The sequence below is a fragment of the Macaca nemestrina genome, chromosome 6 (assembly GCF_043159975.1).
Source record: "Macaca nemestrina isolate mMacNem1 chromosome 6, mMacNem.hap1, whole genome shotgun sequence".
Taxonomy (NCBI): Eukaryota; Metazoa; Chordata; class Mammalia; order Primates; family Cercopithecidae; genus Macaca; species Macaca nemestrina.
In genome coordinates this window covers 35,497,446-35,517,855 of record NC_092130.1, presented here as the reverse complement: position 1 = coordinate 35,517,855, position 20,410 = coordinate 35,497,446, and the positions used below count along the sequence as shown (strand labels likewise).

Genomic DNA, 20,410 nt, shown 5'->3' with positions numbered 1-20,410 from the left:
CCTGAGAAAAATAAAATGAAAACATTTCTGATCCCATGAAATTAAAGGTGGTTATGTGCTTCGACCTGTACACATGGCACTGATAGACTTGGTATAAGTCTCAGATTTTCCTTCTGTTTCAATGTGTCCTTGACCAAGTAGCTAAAAAAAACTCTGTTAGGCTTCAATTCCCTTATCTATAAAAGAAAAATAATGGCACCAGCCTTTGAGGGTCATAATGAAGAATTTGAGATGTGTGCAGAATAAAGCAGTTTCCTGCACATAGGAAGTGTTCAATAAATGGTGACTGTTACTCTCTTATTTCATCAGTTATGGACATGCAATAGAGCTAGAAAAAGTACTTAGATTTATTTAATATGCAACTTTAGTAGAATTGATTATGTACAATTCAGGTACGCATACATGCAACATACACCCTAGACTCAACGATTTATGTGTCCTAACACTGTGGTCAGCCAAATTTCCTCATGATTTAATCAATCTGTATCTATAACACACAGTGATTTCATAAGGATAAAATGCTGAATCTATTCTAGGAATAAGTCCAGTTTTCCAGTTCTCCCACCCCCATAAAACTTTTTGACTAGAAATCTTTATATTTTAAAATCCTTTACTTTATATAGGCTACTTGTGCAATTCTCACTATTACTTTAAGAAAGCTGTTTTTGACTCACAAATCAGCTTTCCTCATTACTCCAACTTCTTTCTTCTCAAAAACATTTTGCCATATGTCTTAATATAAAAGTATTTTAAAAGTTGATGAGTTACTATGGTAAATAATTTATCAAAATTTTATTGAATCATTATGTTGGTTTGGATAATTTCAATTGCAAGGGACAGAAATCCAGTTGAAAGTGGCTTGGGTAAGAGAGAGGGAAAGAAGTAGGAAAAGAAAAGGGGAAAGTAGAAATTTACTGGCTTATGTAATTGAATGTTTTAAGGGCAGACTGTTTGAGCAAGGCTAGATCAAGGCAAATAATCAATGTGTCTCTCAATCTCAGTTTTGCTTTGTTTCATATTGGCTCATTCTCAGTCAAGTTTTCCCTTTGAGAATGTAGAATAAATAGCATCATAGGTTTGCATTCTAGCAATTCAGTAACCCCAGTGGAAAATGAGCTTCACTTAATTTCCATAAGAAGTACTAGAGTTGAATGCCACTGTTCTGCTTTGTTCACAGCCTTCCCTGAATTAGTCATGGGGTCTAGAGTAGGCATAATACTTTGATAGGCCACATCTAGATAATTTCCCTCTTCTGGGAATATGAGATAGGGTCAAGCCCAGCTGAACCACATGGGCACAGAGGGGAGAAGTGGTGGCCTCCAAAATTATAATGGGGTGCTATTAGTTTAAGAGAACCAAATGGATGCTGCTGGATTGGCAAAAATATGGGATGACTGTTTTACACATTCTTAATTTTTCCCCAATTTTGTATTAAAAAAATTAAAATAGTATTTTGATACAATAATGTCAAGAAGATTAGAAATCATTATCATTCCTGGTAGACAGATGCTCCTCAACTTATTCGATAAAACCATAGTAGGTTAAAAAGATTGTAAGTTGAAAGACACTTAATACATCTAACCTAGCAACCATCATAGTCTAACCTATTTTGAACATGCTCAGGACACTTACATTAGCCTCTGTTAGGAAAAAAGTCATCTAACATAAGCCTGTTTTATAATAAAGTGTTGAATATCTCAGGTAACTTATTAAATACTGTATATTATGTCATAATCAGACAGTTTTACATCATAGTAATGTTGAAAAATCCTAAGTCAAACCATCATTAAGTCAGGAATGTGTAATCCAAAACCAGATGCTTATACTATCTTTATTGCTTGTCAATGTTATAAAAATGTGTGTGTGTCCACGTGTGTGTATACTTACTTGTTTGTCCTTTACCCTAAAACCAAGGAGGGAGTTTAAAGCAAGAATCATATTCTCAGAATTTAAATTTAAATACCATTGTAAAGTAATTTTAAGGGCAAAATTCAATCACATCTCTATAACATGGCAAATACACTAAGATAATAAATGCATAGCAATTTACTGCAGCTAATGGATCATCATTTCAGAGTCTTTTGAAAAGGATTGGTTTGGTGACATTTTCCACTGAGATTTATATGACCTTTTCCTACAATAGGGTTGATCAAACTCCCAGCAAACCATGTTGTTCTACAACAGAAGACAGGAGGTTGCAAGCCAAAGACATTACAACACATTTATTTAATTTGTAACATGGAAGAGATTACGACTGGCAAGAAGGTTTTTATATCCTATTCACCTGAAAATAATAGAAAATAATAGAATTCATGATAGATTTTCTTCCTTTTCACTGAGAGGCAAGAGACTTTGAGCTATTGTCAGACCAAACTACCTGGGGAGTTCAGCCTTGGCCCCAAACTCTGCTCTGTAGCATGAACCCACTAGCAGCGGGGGTGACTTGATATCAGAACACAGATATTAATGGACAACAAAAGATAAAGTTAGATCATGGCTACACACAGAGGAGGAGTTCAACTGATTTAACCAGGCAGAAGAGAAATGTATTTTTAGTTTCAGAGCCAATTCATATACTTCTTAACAACTGCTGTTGTGTCAAAAAATGTCTGGGAATGAATGTGGCTTATAATACAGAGGGCAGCATGAATAATCTAACTGACCAGGATTAGACAGAAAAGAATGTAACTGTCATGATAGATGACATGTAAGGAAAATCTAACAGTTTTTCTTTTATGCTGGAAAAGTGGAAAGCTTTCTCCCTTCCTCCAAATCCTTGGCCCAAATTAACACCTAAACTTTTTAAAAATTAAATCTCAAGCAATAAATGCATATGCTGTAGTCACTGTTGTTAGGCTGTCATCATAACAGTCTCTTGAAAAGTTTGAAAAAAAAAACGTTATGCAATTATGTAGTTTTTTCAAAATTTGTAATGCAGCAGAAAAGAAGTTATTGTTCTAATAAAATATAACGGGATACCTGCATATGGAGCAGATAAAAGGACAAGGGCTCTGAATGAAGATATCACTGGACTTAGAGCCAGAAGACTCGGATTTGAATCTAACAGACTGGGGCTTTTGATAGCTAAGTAAATTGGGGCATGTCACCTGATTTTCTCAGTATCTGTTCCCTTCTCTAGTACAAGTGATAATCTCAATGTACCTACTGCAAGGGAGCACTGTGAAAAATAAATGAGGCAATGCATTGACAACATCTAAAAAATGTGTACTATAGAATTATAGAATGTTATTTTTACTGGGAATTGTCTTAATATTCTGTCCATGTTCAGTGCACGCAGATTGGCAAACATCAGCTTACTTATACGACTATCTTCTTATAGGCCTTCTAAGATAGGAGAGATCCAAAATGAATTACAATATTTAATGGGTCCACCAAATTCCTGGAAAAACTGCTTGATTGTGGAGGAAGAGAATCATGTCAAACATCTGAATGGAAGTAAGTAATAAAGAGAGAAGCCAAGTAAAGAGGAAAAAAATACCAAAGCCTTTCACCATGAGAAACAAAAGACATCAATTTTAATCATTAAGAAAGGTATTTGTACCATATGACACCATATAGATACTTGAAACATGCTTCTAAATGACTTTTTAAAAAAATTTCTTTCAAATGTTTAGGGTCTTAGAGGAAAACATTTCTATTTAATGTTTGTAAGTGAAAAAGGGGTAACTCATAGCCATAAAACCATGAGTTTCTTGAAACCTTGAGGAAAATGTGTGTGTGTGTGTGTGTGTGTAAACAAACTGTATTTACAGTGTAAGAAATAATATGCTTAAAAATCCTAAATAAATATTCTAGTTTACAGGCACACAAAGATTATTCAAGACTTTTTAAGTTACAAGTAACAAAAGCTCAAGTCAAATTTCTTTAGGCAAAGTGGTAATCAGGGAGGGGGAACTCTAAAGGACATTATAAGGGAAATCAAGGAGATATTTCTGGCTTTAGGCAACGTAGGGTATGGAGGTTCAAATGATGCCTTTAGTCTCCTCCTTGTGCTGTTCTCTATTTCCCTCAAGTTATTTTATTCTCTAGATCTCTCTTCATGATTGTACAGACTGTATAAGCTGTCCTAAACTTCTGTTTTGACATGTTATAATCCCTAGAATTCTCCTCTTCTTGGTGGCTGCATCAATTACTTAAAAAGAAACACTAATTGATCCTGCTTGAAGGACATACTTTTTTTTTTTTTTTTTTGCCAAACTGTTATTTATTGGGTGATCTGATTGCCCAGTCTGGATCAGAGTCCCATTCCTGTGTCTGGGAAGTAAGGATGGGGATTTATAGCCTTGTAAATAGCACATATAAAAGAAAGGCAGCAGCCCCAGTCAGGGTCTTATAGATAAAACTCTCATCTCTCTAGGACAGAGCACCCGGGGCAAGGGGCGGCTGTAGGCGCAGCTTCAGCAGACTTAAACGTTCCTGCCTGCCGGCTCTGAAGAGAGCAGCGGATCTCCCAGCACAGTGCTCGAGCTCTGCTAAGGGACAGACTGCTTCTTCCTCAAGTGGGTCCCTGACCCCGGTGCCTCCTGATGGGGAGACACATCCCAACAGGTGTCAACAGACACCTCATACAGGAGAGCTCCAACTGACATCTGGCGGGTGCCCTTTTGGGACAAAGCTTCCAGAAAAAAGGAGTAGGCAGCCTCTGCTGGTGATACCCAGGCAAACAGGGTCTGGAGTGGACACTCAGAAAACTCCAGCAGACCTGGAGAAGAGGGACCTGACTGTCAGAAGGAAAACTAACAAACAGAAAGCAATAGCATCAACATCTACAAAAAGGACAACCACATAAAAACTCCAGCCGAAGGTCACCAACAGCAAAGGACAAATGTAGATAAATCCATGAAGATGAGGAAAAACCAGTGCAAAAAGTCTGAAAATTCCAAAAACCAGAATGTCTCTTCTCCTCCAAAAGATCACAACTCCTAGCCCACAAGGGAACAAAACTGGACAGAGAATGAGTTTGACAAATTGACAGAAGTAGGCTTCAGAAGGTGGGTAATAACAAACTCCTCCAAGCTAAACGAGTATGCTTTAACCCAATGCAAAGAAGCTAAGAACCTTGATAAAAGGTTAGAGGAACGGCTAACTAGAATAACCAGTTTAGAGAAGAATATAAATGACCTGACGGAGCTGAAAAACACAGCGTGAGAGCTTCATGAAGCATAAACAAGTATCAATAGCCAAATCAATCAAGTGGAAGGAAGGATATCGGAGATTGAAGATCAACTTAATGAAATGAAGCATGAAGACAAGATTAGAGAAAAAAAGAATGAAAAGGAATGAACGAAGCCTCCAAGAAATATGGGACTATGTGAAAAGACCAAACCTACGTTTGATTGGTGTACCTGAAAGTGACGGGGAGAATGAAACCAAGTTGGAAAACACACTTCAGGATATTATCCAGGAGAACTTCCCCAAACTAGCAAGACAGGCCAACATTCAAATTCAGGAAATACAGAGAACACCTCAAAGATACTCCTTGAGAAGAGCAACCCCAAGACACATAATTGTCAGATTCACCAAGGATGAAATGAAGGAAAAAATGTTAAGGGCAGCCATAAAGGTTGGGTTACCCACGAAGAGAAGCCCATCAGACTAACAGGGGCTCTCTCTGCAGAAACCCTGCAAGCCAGAAGAGTACGGGGGACAATATTCAATATTCTTAAATAAAAGAATTTTCAACCCAGAATTTCATACCAGCCAAACGAAGCTTCATAAGTAAAGGAAAAATAAAGTCCTTTGCAGACAAGCAAATGCTGAGAGATTTTGTCACCACCAGGCCTGCCTTACAAGAGCTCCTGAAGGAAGTACTAAATACGGAAAGGAAAAACCAGTACCAGCCACTGCAAAAACAAACCAAAATGTGAAGACCATTGACACTACAAATAAACTGCATTAATTAATTAGCAAAATAACAAGCTAAAATAACAATGACAGGATCAAATTCACACATAACAATATTATAGTTAAATATTTAAATGTAAATGGGCTCAATGCCCCAATTAATGTATGTTTATTGTGGCACTGTTCACAATAGCAAAGACTTGGAACTAACCAAATGTCCATCAATGATAGACTGGATAAAGAAAATGTGGCACATATACACCATGGAATACTATGCAGCTATGAAAAAGGATGAGTTCATATCCTTTGCAGGGACATAAATGAAACTGGAAACCATCATTCTCAACAAATTAACACAAGAACAGAAAACCAAACACTGCACATTGTCACTCGTAAGTGGGAGTTGAACAATGAGAACACATGGACACAGGGAAACTAACATCACACACTGGGACATGTTGTAGGACAGGAAACTAGAGGAGGGATAGCATTAGGAGAAATATCTCATGTAGATGACGGGTTGATGGGTGAAGCAAACTACCATGGCACATATATACGTAAGTAACAAACCTGCACATTCTGCACATGTATCCCAGACTTTAAGGATAAGAAAGGAAAAGGTACAGACTGGCAAATTGGATAGAGTCAAAACCCATAGGTGTGCTGTATTCAGGAGACCCATCTCATGTGCAAAGACACACATAGACTCAAAATAAAGGGATGGAGGAAGACTACTAAGCAAATGGAAAGAAAAAAAAAAGCAGGGTTGCAATCCTAGTCTCTGATAAAACAGACTTTAAACCAACTAAGGTCAAAAAAGACAAAGAAGGGCATTACATAATGGTAAACAGATCAATGCAACAAGAAGAGCTAAGTATCCTAAATATATATGCACCCATTACAGGAACATCCAGATTCATAAAGCAAGTTCTTAGAGACCCACAAAGAGACTTAGACTCCCACACAATGATAGTGAGAGGCATTTACACCCCACTGACATTATTAGATCAACAAGACTGAAAATTAACAAGGATATTCAGGACATGAACTCAGCTCTGGACCAAGTGAACCTAATAGACATCTACAGAACTCTTCACCCCAAATCGACAGAATATACAGTCTTCTCAGAACCACATAGCACTTATTCTAAAATTGACATATAATTGGGGGTAAAACACTCCTCAGCAAATGCAAAAGAATGGAAATCATAACAAACAGTCTCTCAGACCACAGTGCACTCAAATTAGAACTCAGGATTAAGAAACTCACTCAAAACTGCACAACTACATGGAAACTGAACAACCTGCTCCTGAATGACTACTGAGTAAATAACAAAATTAAAGCAGAAATAAATAAGTTCTTTGAAACCAATGAGAACAAACACACAACGTACCAGAATCTTTGGGACATAGCTAAAGCAGAGTTTAGAAGGAAATTTATAACACTAAATGGCCACAGGAGAAAGTGGGAAAGATCTAAAATCGACACCATAACATCACAATTAGAAGAACTAGAGAAGTAAGGGGAAACAAATCCAAAAGTTAGCAGAAGACAAAAAATAACTAAGATCAGAACAGAAATGAAGGAGATAGAGACACGAAAAAACCTTCAAAAAATCAATGAATCTGGGAGCTGTTTTTTAAAAAACGATTAACAAAATAGACCAGTAGCCAGAGTAATAAAGAAGAAAAGAGAGAAGAATCAAATAGACACAATAAAAAATGATAAAGGGGAGATCACCACTGATCCCGCAGAAATACGAACTACTATCAGAGAATACTATAAACATCTCTATACAAATAAACTAGAAAATCTAGAAGAAATTGATAAATTCCTAGACACATACACCCTCCCAGGACTAAACCAGGAAGAAGTCAAATACCTGACTACAAGTTCTGAAATTGAGGCAGTAATAGCGTATCAACCAAAAAAGCCTAGCAACAGATGGATTCATAGCCAAATTCTACCAGAGGTACAAAGAGAAACTGGTACCATTCCTTCTGAAACTATTCCAAACAATAGAAGAAGAGGGGCTCCTACCTAACTCATTTCATGAGGCCAGCATCAACCTGATACCAAAAACTGTCAGAGACACAACAAAAATAGAAAATTTCAGGCCAGTATCCCTGATGAACATCGATGCGAAAATCCTCAATAAAATACTGGCAGACCGAATCCAGCAGCACATCAAAAAGCTTACCCACCACGATCAAGTAGACTTCATCCCTGGGATGCAAGGCTGGTTCAATATACACATATCAATAAACATAATCCATCACATAAACAGAACCAGTGACAAAAACCACATGATTATCTCAGTAGATGCAGAAAAGGCTTTCGATACAATTCTGCAGTCCTTCATGCTATAAACCCTCAATAAACTATTGATGAAACATGTCTCAAAAGAAGAGCTATTTATGACAAACCCACATCCAATATTACACTGAATGGGCAAAAGCTGGAATCATTTCCTTTGAAAACAGGCACAAGACAAAGATGCCCTCTCTCACCACTCCTATTCAACATAGTTTTGGAAGTTACGGCTTGGGCAACGAGGCAAGAGAAAGAAATAAAGCATAGTCAGATAGGAAGAGAGGAAGTCAAATTATCTGTTTGCGGAAAACATGATTGCATATTTAGAAGAACCCATTGTCTCAGCCCCAAATCTCCTTAAGCTGATAAGCAACTTCAGCAAAGTCCCAGAATACAAAATCAACGTTCAAAAATCACAAGCATTCTCATACACCAATAATAGATAATCAGAGAGCCAAATCATGAGCAAACTCCCATTCACTATTGCTACAAAGAAAACAACATGTCTAAGAATATAACTTATAAGGGATGTGAAGGACCTCTTCCAGGAGAACTACAAACCACTGCTCAAGGCAATAAGAGAAGACACAAATGAATGGAAAAGCATTCCATGCTCATGGATAGAAAGAATCAATATCGTGAAAATGGCCATAATGCCTCAAGTAATTTATAGATTCAATGCTATTCTCATCAAGCTACTATTAACTTTCTTCACAGAATTAGAAAAAGTTACTTTATATTTCATATGGAAGAGCCTGTGTAGCCAAAACAATCCTAAGCAAAAGGAATAAAGCTGGAGGCATCACACTACCTGACTTCAAACTACAATACAAGGCTACAGTAACCAAAACAGCATGGTACTAGTACCAAAACAGATATATAGACCAACGGAACAGAACAGAGGCCTCAGAAATCATACCACACATCTACAACCATCTGATCTTTGACAAATCTGACAAAAACAAGCAATTGGGAAAAGATTCCCTATTTAATAAATGGTGTTGGGAAAACTGGCTAGCCATATGCAGAAAACTGAAACTGGATGCCTTCCTTACACCTTATACAAAAATTAACTCAAGATAGATTAAAGATTTAAATATAAGACCTAAAACCATAAAAACTGTAGAAGAAAACATAGGCATGGGCAAAGACTTCATGACTAAAACACCAAAGGCAATGGCAACAAAAGCCAAAATTGACAAATGAGATCTAATTAAACTAAAGAGCTTCTACACAGCAAAAGAAACTATCATCAGAGTGAACAGGCAACTTACAGAATGGGAGAAAATTTTTGCTATGTATCCATCTGAAAAAGGGATAATATTCACAATCTACAAAGAAATTAAACAAATTAACAACAACAACAACAACAACAACAAAACTCCATCAAAAAGTGGGTGAAGGATAGGAACAGACACTTTTCAAAAGAAGACATTTATGAGGCCAACAAATATATGAAAAAAAGTTCATCATCACTGGTCATTAGAGAAATGCAAATCAAAACCACAATGTGATACCATCTCATGCCATTTAGAATGGCGATCATTAAAAAGTCAGGAAACAACAGATGCTGGAGAGGATATGGAGAAATAGGAAAGATTTTACACTGTTGGTGGGAGGGTAAATTACTTCAAGCATGTGGAAGACAGTGTGGCAATTTCTCAGGGATCTAGAACTAGAAACACCATTTGACCCAGCAATTCCATTACTGGGTATGTACCCAAGGGATTATAAATCATTCTACTATAAAGACACATGCACATGTATGTTTATTGCAGCACTATTCACAATAGCAAAGACTTGGAACCAACCCAAATGTCCATCAATGATAGACTGGATAAAGAAAATGTGGCACATATACACTGTGAAATACTATATAGCCATAAAAAAGAATGATTTCATGTCCTTTGCAGGGGCATGGATGAAGCTGGAAACCATCATTCTGAGCAAACTTACACAGGAACAGAAAACCAAACACCACATGTTCTCACTCATTAAGTGGGAGTTGAACAATGAGAACATATGGGCACAGGGAAGGGAACATCACACACTGGGGCCTGTCATGTGGTGGGTGGCAAAGGGAGGGATAGTATTAGTAAAATACCTTGTGTAGATGACAGGTTGATGGGTGCAGCAAACCACCATGGTGCACGTATACTTATGTAACAAACCTGCATGTTCTCCACATGTATCCCAGAAGTTAAGTATAATTTTTAAAACAGAATCCATGATAGTAAACACATTCACACACATACACACACACACACATATACACACACACACACACATACACACACACACAAATAAATAAATAAATAGCACACAGAAGAGAGGAGGTATGGTTCTCAAAAGGCCAATTTAAAAATTAATAACAGGACTGATTGTTCCCCAGCAGTTTTTAAAAGGAGTTTATAACATATTCTTGTAGGCATCAATATTGAGAGAGAAATATTGCGAGAGAAATAACATATCTTCACTGATGATACTGGAGAATTTACATTTCTTAGGTTGGCCACCTGTGAGCTGTAATATTCTGGTTGGGATGTCAGAGTATGATGGCGGCAGCCCGTGACTGATAAGATGTGGGCTTCTGCTGGGACTTTGTAACGAGTTTGAAGCTGAAACAAATGTATGGTTTGGAAGTTAAGAAAATCAAACAATTCCTTTGACCCAGAATGGGATTAATGGAGGCAACTAAAGTATCCACTCCTTTTTTATTGATTGCATAGCAGAGCTCTGCCCTTCCCTGAACAGCAGGTTTTCACACAGCAGGAATGCACAGTGTTTACCCCATAATATACAGAGCCCATGGTGACAGACCAGCACAGCCTGACGTAGTCTTTTAAAATAGATTTTTAAAAAACAAAAATTTCCAGACCTTGTCATCGACATCCTCTTGGAAGAGTCAAATAAAGATAAACACTATGAAACAATGTCAAAATAAGACATACGAGGCTGAGGCAGGAGAATGGCGTGAACCTAGCAGATGGAGCTTTCAGTGAGCCGAGATCGCGCCACTGAACTCCAGACTCCAGTCTGGGCAACAGAGCGAGACTCCATCTCAAAAAAAAAAAAAAAAGACATACAAATGGCCAACAGGTATATGAGAAAAATGTTTCAACATTACTAATCATCCATAAAATGCAAGTTAAAATCACAATTAGAATGACTAATATCAAAAAGACAAAAGATAACAAATGTTGAATTTGGGGAGAAAAGGGAACCTGGCATACCTTGTTGGCGGGAATATAAATTAGTATACTCCTTATGAAAAACATTATGGAAGCTCCTCACAAACTTAAAAACAGACCTATCATATGATCCAGCACTCCCACTTCTGAGTATACCACCAAAGGAGATGAAATCAATGTGTTGAAGAAATGTCTGCACTCCCATGCTTACTATTGAATTATTCATAATAGCCAAGACATGGAATCAGTCTAAGTGTCTATTAACAGATGACTGAACACACAAAGTGAGCTATATATGCACAGTGGAATATAATGTAGTCTTAAAAGTCAAGGAAATCCTGTTATTTGTGACAACATGGATGAACCTGGAGGACATTATGTTAAATGAAATAAGGCAGACACAGAAAGGCAAATAATATATAATGTCACTTATATGTGGATTCCAAAGAAGTCTAACCCATAGAAGCAGAGAGGAGAATGGTAGATACAAATTGCTGTGGAAAAAGTGTGGAGATGTTTGTTAAAGGATACAAAATTTCAGTTAGACAGAAGGAATAAATTCAAGAGATGTATTGTAAGACATGATGACTATAGTCAATAAAATTTAGTGGATACTTGAAAATCACTAAAAGTAAATATATGTTCTCAACACAAAATGAAATAAGTACGTAAGATAATGAATATGTTAATTGAGCCATTCCACAGTGTATACATATTTCAAAACATGTTTTACATCATAAGACTATACATAGTTTTATTCATCAATTTTTAAAAGACGCATTGATATAAAACACTGATTTTAGATATCTTAATCAAAAAGTCAACTTATTAGAAGGATATGGTGCAGCTCACAAAAATAAGGGAATCTGAAAAAAAGAAAAAAAAAAAAAGAAAATCCAGGTACCCCTAAGGTTTCGGGTAGCAATAAGAGATAAACCACTTGATCAGGAAGTTACTACTGGGACAAATAATCTCTCACCAATTATTTGTCCTTGAGTCCCTGTACGCTGAGAAGCAGGACAGCTGTGTGCTGAAAAGCATCTGCACTCGCATCAGACAGACCTGAGTTTAAATTCTACCACCACCACTTAAATACTGGCTCTTTGGTCTTGAGCTATTCATTTCAATTATAAAGTGTGGATAATAATGACATCTATTTATTGGGTTGTGTAACACAAAGGCTTAATGTCAAATCCACAGTACACACTCAAAATTATTAAGTATTGTTATATGTAAGATTCTAAAGATAAAGCCCAAGGGGCCAAGCATGACACCTTGATTAGTGAAACCATCAAAACTCTACTGAAGAAGGAGATATGATTTCTTGTAAGAATATTAGAGTACATTAGCAGAAGAGTGGCTACTCAAAACTAGAGAGGCAAGGAATAACAAATGTCACCTAGAGTTGCCAATGCAGGGAATTACAACTCTATTTGACTTTCTCATATATTTTTATCAGATGTGGGCTGCATAAGGCCAGCCATAAACCATAAGGTCAGCCATAACCTATAAGGTTTTGAAACTGAATTTCATAAAGGAGATATTGAAAATTAGGTTGATTTTATGGTAAAAGTAGGTTGACATTGAAAAAAAAAGTTATCCCAGGATTCACATCTGCAAAAGGTATTGATTTTCACAAATCTGTTATGATGCATGTAAGAAAATCAAATGATGCTTTGAGAAAAGCACAAGAGAGTTTTTGCTAACTTATTTAAACTCTATTGTATCTATTAAAGGTGACGCCTTGTTCTTTATTGGTCTTTAGTCTCAGTCAGCACAAGAAAAGCCAAAAAAGCACTCTGAGCCTAATTGCTTTGTTTGTAAACTTCTGATATCTTGAGATTTTGACAAGTTATTGAATGAAAAAAATAAATATACAGTTGATTCTTCAGGGCTTATAAAATTTGATGCTTATTTAACATTTTGACAGTTGTGAATAATAAATAAAGAAGCATCCTAAAGTCCAGTTTGTATAAAACTTGCTTTGGTTTTGTTTACACAAAATCCCTAGGAGCCAGGAGTTGAAATAAATTTCTCACCTGACTTTTTTTCTTTTATCAGGGAGCATATTCATTTGCACTTATAGTTTAGGGCTGTACTGGACACTTGAGATGCTACTTTGGTTTATTTTAGTTTTCATTTCACAGTGGAAGGAAAAGTGAGTCAGTAAGAACTTGGCTTTGGACAAAATCTCTCATGATACAGTGAATGACATAACCTTTCCAAAACAGACTTGAGAAAGAAAGTTTAGCAGGTTACACTTCAGTTTGGGCAGTACACTTCTAAGATATTGTAGAGCAATGGATCTTTGAAAATAAGAAGTAAAGGGATAAGTTGTTCTCATCCTCTTTTCCATTTTGTCTAAACCAAGAAAATGTGTGAATAGATATCATGCAATGCTCTAAGGGCTTGGCATGTATTATCTCATTTAATCACTCATTCATTTGACACATATTCAATAAAGTTATTCTCAGTGTCAGGTGCTATTCTATGGGTTGGTGACCACCACAAACAAAAATGACAAATATTCCTGCCATCATGAAACTTACTGAAGGTCACAGATAATAAATAGGAGAAATAGGTAAAACAACATTTGTTAAATAGTGATAAGAACCTAGGAGAAAAATCAAGCAGACAAATGGAATAGGAATTGTTGGGGTGGGAGTTTGGAGCTTTAGAAGAGTAGCCAAGGAAGGCTTCTTGGAGTTGTTTATTGGGTAAAAACTGAAAGAAGTGAGAACACCATAGGGATAATTTAGGGAAGAGTGTTTCAGGCAGGGGAAATGACCAATACTGGGGACTTGCAGCAGCTGCAAGCCAAATGCATGGGAACAGCTAGGCAGCCAGTGTTCCTGGAGTGGGCAATTGAGTAGAACAGTAATGTGAGATGAAGTCAGAGATGTAAGGTGGGTCAAGAGAGGAAGCTATGTTGGCCTTTGTAAGGTCATGATACAGCATTTAGTTTTTACTATGAGTAAGATAAGACTCCATTGGAAAGTTTCCAAGAAAGAGTTGTTGTAATTTGACTTGTGCTTCATCAGGATCACTCTGGCTGGTATGTTTAGAATAGACAGGATGCTGCATCCTGAACTGGCATGGAGGTGACAGTAGTGGTGAAGTGACTGAATTCTTAGTAATATAGACCACACAGAATTTGCTGAATGACCAAAAGATTAATTTAAAAAATAGGTGCATCAGCATGTTTCCATTTTCTTGCTTAGAATGGAAATTATTGCTTAACAATATCTCTCTGTTCATCTATATATCAATCAATGAATCATCCATCACTATTTATCATATAGCTACTTATATTTATCTATATATCTTTCTGTATATCCATCTGACATCTATCATCTATTTATCTTTTGTGGATAAGGAAAAGTCAAAATATTATTATTGACATGTAGGCATAAATAAGCAATGCTAATTAGAAGGTACATTCAGGAAAGTGGAATGTCAAACATATAGCATCAAAGATTGCTAGAAATAAAAAAGAGTTAAATCAATACATTTGGAAGAAAAGGGAAGTTAACCTGACTTTACTAGGAAAGAGAGGAGACAAAGAAAACTGGTGGGACTCCGAAATAGTTTGCTCTTGACACAAAAATAAAGAAAGCTAAGAATATAAAATAATCTAACCACCTAGAGTTAAATATTTAAAGCTTCTGTCAAAACTGTCTCTAGGATAATGCTATTATAATGAGAAAAACTGGAAACAAACAAAATTTGAAAAATATTTACAGGTAAAGGCATATGCCAGGTAAGGTCTAGAGAAGAGTTTAGGAGGAGATTGGGCTTTAGACAATAAGTGAATTTATAAGATTATTACTTATATAAAAATGTATAAAGTGGTTAACTTACACTTTCATGCTCAACAAAGCCTCGAGTTGTGCTGTGCGATTTTTTTCTTTTAATGGATAATAGCTGAACCAGTGTAGGTAGAACATCATGTGTGTGCATATCCACATTATCCCAACTGCTCTACCCTTTGCATTGCTACTGGGAAGGAACCACAGACTGAGAAAATTACAGCACTCATTGTCCTAGTGACTTTCATAAGTTCTGCTGGATTGAGACAACTCGGGCAGCCCATCCTTAAGTTTGCATAACGTAAAATTTCCATGATCTAAACAAGGGACTAGAACAGGGAGGCAACAGTGTCTATGAAGCAATCCATTTTAAATATTTCTATATGGACCAGAATTGAAGTATATCATTACAAATTGTACAGGGTAATATATCAATCCTTAATCAATGAATGAAACAATAATAATGGAACTCCACTATTATTGAAAGACAGATGGTACCTACAGTGTTCCTAGTTTAAAATGCATTCAAGTTTATATTCAATAAAATACATAAAGTTAAAATTTTTGTTCTGATAGGCTAAGAAACTAATACACACTGCATAACTTATATATCCTTAAATGAGCTACAAAACTTACGTGACCATGGAGGTCAAGCAAATGATGGAAATAAGTGAACCTATTAATTGGGAGTGGTAAGAACTGGAGAAGCATGTCTCATTGATAGATGCAATGACTGCGAGTTTTAGACAACTGGGTTCAAGTGGAAATGTAACTTACAGATGTTAAGATATCCTGATTTTTTTCAAAGTTTTTAATGTTAGATTTTTTTAATCCTTATCAGAACAATCAAAAGATATTCATGGGATGCCAGTTTGACACATTTGTCCAGAATTTTCAACTTTACAAAAGTAATGTAGAGCAACGATTACAAACCCAAACTTTTAATACAATCTGGTTCAAATTCCCCCTCTACTGCCTTTTAACTGAATAATCCTGGAAAGTTACTAAAATTTCCTGATCCTCAGTTAACTCAATTGTGAAAAAAAAAATGCCTAACTTTTGGAATTGTTGTAAAAATTGCACAATATATTTAAATTTTGTAATGGACATGATGACTGTTACAAACTAAAGTAATTCAAAATTCTTTATGCCTTTGATTCCTAGAGTCCTATCACATTTTAACCATGTTAGGGTAAGGCTTTTAGTCTTTTTAAAAATAAATACTATTGAACATATATTCCCTGAAAAAGTATTATACAGTCTTTTCATATGCATTTCACATGCATACTTTAACCCTCATAATATTATAAGTAAGGCACTATCATTATAATGCCACTTAACATGTTAGAAAACTGAGACAAGGCTAAGCCATTTGTATAAGATCACAAGGTAAAGGGAGGAACTAGAATTCAAATCAGGTTTATTTGACTCTAGAATACATCTTCTAACCTTGGCCTTAGAAATAAAGTATCTACATATTTTAGTGTGTATCAAGGGTAAAGAAGAAGAAGAAGTGTAAAGTTAGACAATTCATAAATGAAGGAAGGATAAAAGAGAAAGTGGTAGGCAGTAGCTACCAGTGTTAAGAAACTTCCTGAAATTGTTATAAAGACTCCTGGTAAGCATAGTATTATGGACACAATACAAATGAACTAGTTGTTTTCAATATTCAAATTAAAAGATTTAGCTTCCTTTTAGGGTGATTTGTAAAAAATTCTAGCGGAAACAACTTTGGATCTATCATAAAACTCATGAGAATTTTTTTTCTATGAAGGAATCATTCTATGGCCAACTTATTCAGCGGAAATATTTGACAAACAAGGAAATACGTACATGAACTAAATCCACAGATCAAGGCATCCTTATGAAAGTGGAGGACAGCAAAGCAACTCAAGAAGATGCAATCAGATGGAATATACTGTAAAATTGTGCACACTATTTGGTTGAACATAGCATGTTGGTGTGTAGAGATTAGAGAGCTAAACTTGTGGAGCTCTGAATTCCTTGAAGAATTCGGCAGGATTAGTTCTAGCTGTGGGTATAAGTTAATTCACCAGAACAGTGAACAGACCTTGGAGGCAGTGACAGTATCTGAAAAGATTTTGATAGATGCCTCAGCCCTGGATGTGCAGTGCTCGTGGGTGCTCATGTGCCTCAGAAACAGAGATGGACCAGAAATAGAGCTGCAAACAATACAGTCACATTCCTGAGGAGAATATTTATTAGGAGTGGAGAAAGAACTATACCTTTAAAAAGCTGACAGGACAGGCTAAGAAAAATGTTTGTGCTTTTCCTGTAACTACTGGAAAAGGAGGACACAGTATACTGGATTTTCCTTGTTGTAGAAGCTAATTCCTATTCCAAGCATAAGCCCAACATCGATGGGACTGAGGGAAAACCAAGAGGACTTGCTGTCCTCTGTCTTATTTTTGACATGCTAGGATACCTAAACCTCTATTATTGTTTTTATTAATAGCTAATATTTAGCAAGAATTTTCAATGTGAAAAACACTGTTTTAAGGACATGATATCCTTCATTTCAAATTTTTACAGAAGCTCCATAAGGTACACATGATTACCCTTAAGTTTAGGTGAGAAAATAGAGGGTCAGAAAGATTGTTGATCTACCCAATCAACAAATAGGAGATCCTCAGAGGCAAATCCAGAGCCATCAGACTCCATATCCCCAGTTATTTTTATTCCCTTTTGCTGCACTTACAATTTTCTTAAAATTTCTTTCAAAACTGTGACATTACCACAAATAGCTTGTGTTGTAGAAACAGCATTGGGCTGGAAGGTAGATGGATTCTGCATCTTCCTTTATTTAGCTCTGGAATGTTGCATCTTGATTTCTCACTCTTCAAAAAGAGAGGCTTAAATAATTTCTTAATTTATCCCACCTCTGACTTTTATGATTCTAGTTTTTTTCTATAGTATACAGAATGAGTCGATGGTAGGAGATACCAAGATATGAAAACAAGAAGATACATTAATTTTTAAAAAGCCTTTTTTATAAATTAATATTAAAAAAGGGAAATACCATTCTAGGCATGGGAAAACATTGTATCTTTAAGATCCCATAAGTTTCCTGTGCAGTAAGTATTTTGGCCCCATATTATCAATAAGAAAGCTGAGTCACAGAGAAGTTAACTTTCCCGAAGGTCATACTAGATAAAGCTGAGGCTCAAGGCTGGGTCTGTCTGATTCTAAACTCCATCATCTTCAATACCAAATGATAACTTTCAGTGACTATGCTTTAAAAAACAAATCAGTGATGAATCTGCCTACCAGTTGTTTTTTTCTGGTAAAAGTACAAAATATGCGCTGATGAATGTCCTTGATAATGGAAAAAAAGAAAACATTCTTTTCGGCGCTTCAAGCACAAGTCCAAATAAAGAGCGGACTCAGTATATAATAATAATGCACAGCCCTTTCATCAATGATTTATAATTATTTTGATTTTGTTGATCCCATTGGGGGAGACCAGATAAACAAAATGATGACCAATCATTAGGAAATCAATAGTTTCACAGCATGGTTAGTAAGTTGCTCTAAAATTAGTGCATAATCAACCAGAATACAGTCAGTGTGACTGGTGAGGCAATGGCCAAAACTTGATTATGGCTTTTTTTCTGTGGCAAAATAAATGGAGAGTCAGGTCATAAATTCAATGTTGAAGGCTTTTCATAGCATCTAGTTGGATCAACTGCTTATTACTAATTATTCCTAAATGATTACTTACCTTATCTCTCTACAATCTCAGATTGTTCTTCAATGGTGTTTAATAAATCTGATGACAGAGAATGTATTAACTCATGAAGCAGTTCATTCCGTTTTTAGACAGATGATTCTGATGGCTGTAGATACATCCTGGAATCGAACACAAAACTGTTTCTTCACATCCACCTCTCACAAAGTCCATATGGAATCATTACTTGACCCTTTCTTCTTCTTCAGAAATGAGGTGCAATTTTTAGTAATTTTAAAAATTATCTTTGGAACTGATAATTTCATAGATAAAATAATCTAAGAAATTATAAAACATGCTGCTGTTTTATAATTTCTTAGATTACTATGGACTTCTGTTATTCCTTTTAGACTTGGAACTACGCAAATGTAAATTAAAAACCTGATTATTTAATTTTATTAATTAAAATATATTTGTGTGTTTGCTCCCAGTCAGGTACTTCCAAGCACTTTACAAGAAATTTTCTTATATAATTTTCACAACACTTTGTGATTGACAATTATTGTTTGCCTTCCACAGGAAAATGAATGAAAACCTAAAAAGATTAAGTAGCCTAAGTCACACGGATAATAATTTGATGTTATGGTATCTAAGTCCAAGTCCATAGAACCCCATAATATGGGCTTTACTCACTGTACTGTTCTGCATCCTCCCAGACTGTGAGACATTCAATGTCCGGGTCTATGTTTTATTGATTGAAGTATCCCAGTGTTTAATAAAGTGCCTGCTAGGTAATAAGCACAAATGTCTATTCCATTGAACTAAACTATACATTTTCAAAAAATATCCAGTTGAGTACTGCTTTGCATAAAAAATGTCTGTCGGTAAATTTAATTTAACTTGCTAGTGTTATCAGTGTTTTACTTAAAGATATTTATATTATTTATTTAATCTCCATTTGTTGTTTGTTGTTTCTGTCTGTTGAGCAATACTTTGGAATACGTATTTATTTTGTAATATTTTGGCATACATAGACTATTCTGGAAACCTCAGGTCATAAAGTTTTAGTTTCTCTTTATATGTCCTTTCTCTATATTTGTTCTTATTTATAGTCCCTTCTGAAATAAAAACTGTAGTTATGATTATCTTTTTCTGGAAAAGGAATTGCACTTACCCAAAAGTTTTCCTTCAAGGGATTGTAATCATTGGCATTGCTCTCCTAGAATCATTGTCTTTTCATCGAAAGCCTTCATAAAGTGATAAAGTTACCATTAAAAATAACTGCATTAATATGGAAAATAAAATTCATTCTCTCAAGGCAAGACAAGTAATGAGGAATTATCTATTTTGTTAAAGGATAATTTTATGCAATACAGATATCAAAAGAATTGTTACTGTACTTTCTATTTTCTAAGGTAGATAATTAACTTTTTTAACCATATGATTTTCCTAATCAGTTTGCATGGGAAACTGTGTTATACAAGTCCATTTGGAATAACTACAACTTGATCTCTTAGTGATGATTCAGAACTATGGACATAAAT

At 35.7% G+C, this 20,410-nt stretch overlaps 2 long non-coding RNA genes across 3 annotated transcripts in view; one reads left to right on the top strand and one right to left on the bottom strand.

The window, feature by feature from the left end:
• The window catches only part of LOC105466943 (uncharacterized), a 124,061-nt gene that overhangs the window by 56,809 nt on the left and 46,842 nt on the right, over positions 1 to 20,410 (bottom strand). Inside the window, exon 4 of one of the 2 annotated variants that reach the window (XR_011624614.1) lies at positions 18,921 to 19,048. The exons of the other annotated variant lie outside the window; for it this stretch is intronic. This is a non-coding gene — a long non-coding RNA (uncharacterized lncRNA). The remainder of the gene's footprint in view (positions 1 to 18,920; positions 19,049 to 20,410) is intronic. 2 annotated transcript variants of the gene reach the window in all.
• The window catches only part of LOC105466941 (uncharacterized), a 180,102-nt gene that overhangs the window by 158,297 nt on the left and 1,395 nt on the right, over positions 1 to 20,410 (top strand). The window contains exons 5-7 of the long non-coding RNA XR_003014743.2: positions 3,341 to 3,456; positions 16,953 to 17,098; positions 19,019 to 19,142. This is a non-coding gene — a long non-coding RNA (uncharacterized lncRNA). The remainder of the gene's footprint in view (positions 1 to 3,340; positions 3,457 to 16,952; positions 17,099 to 19,018; positions 19,143 to 20,410) is intronic.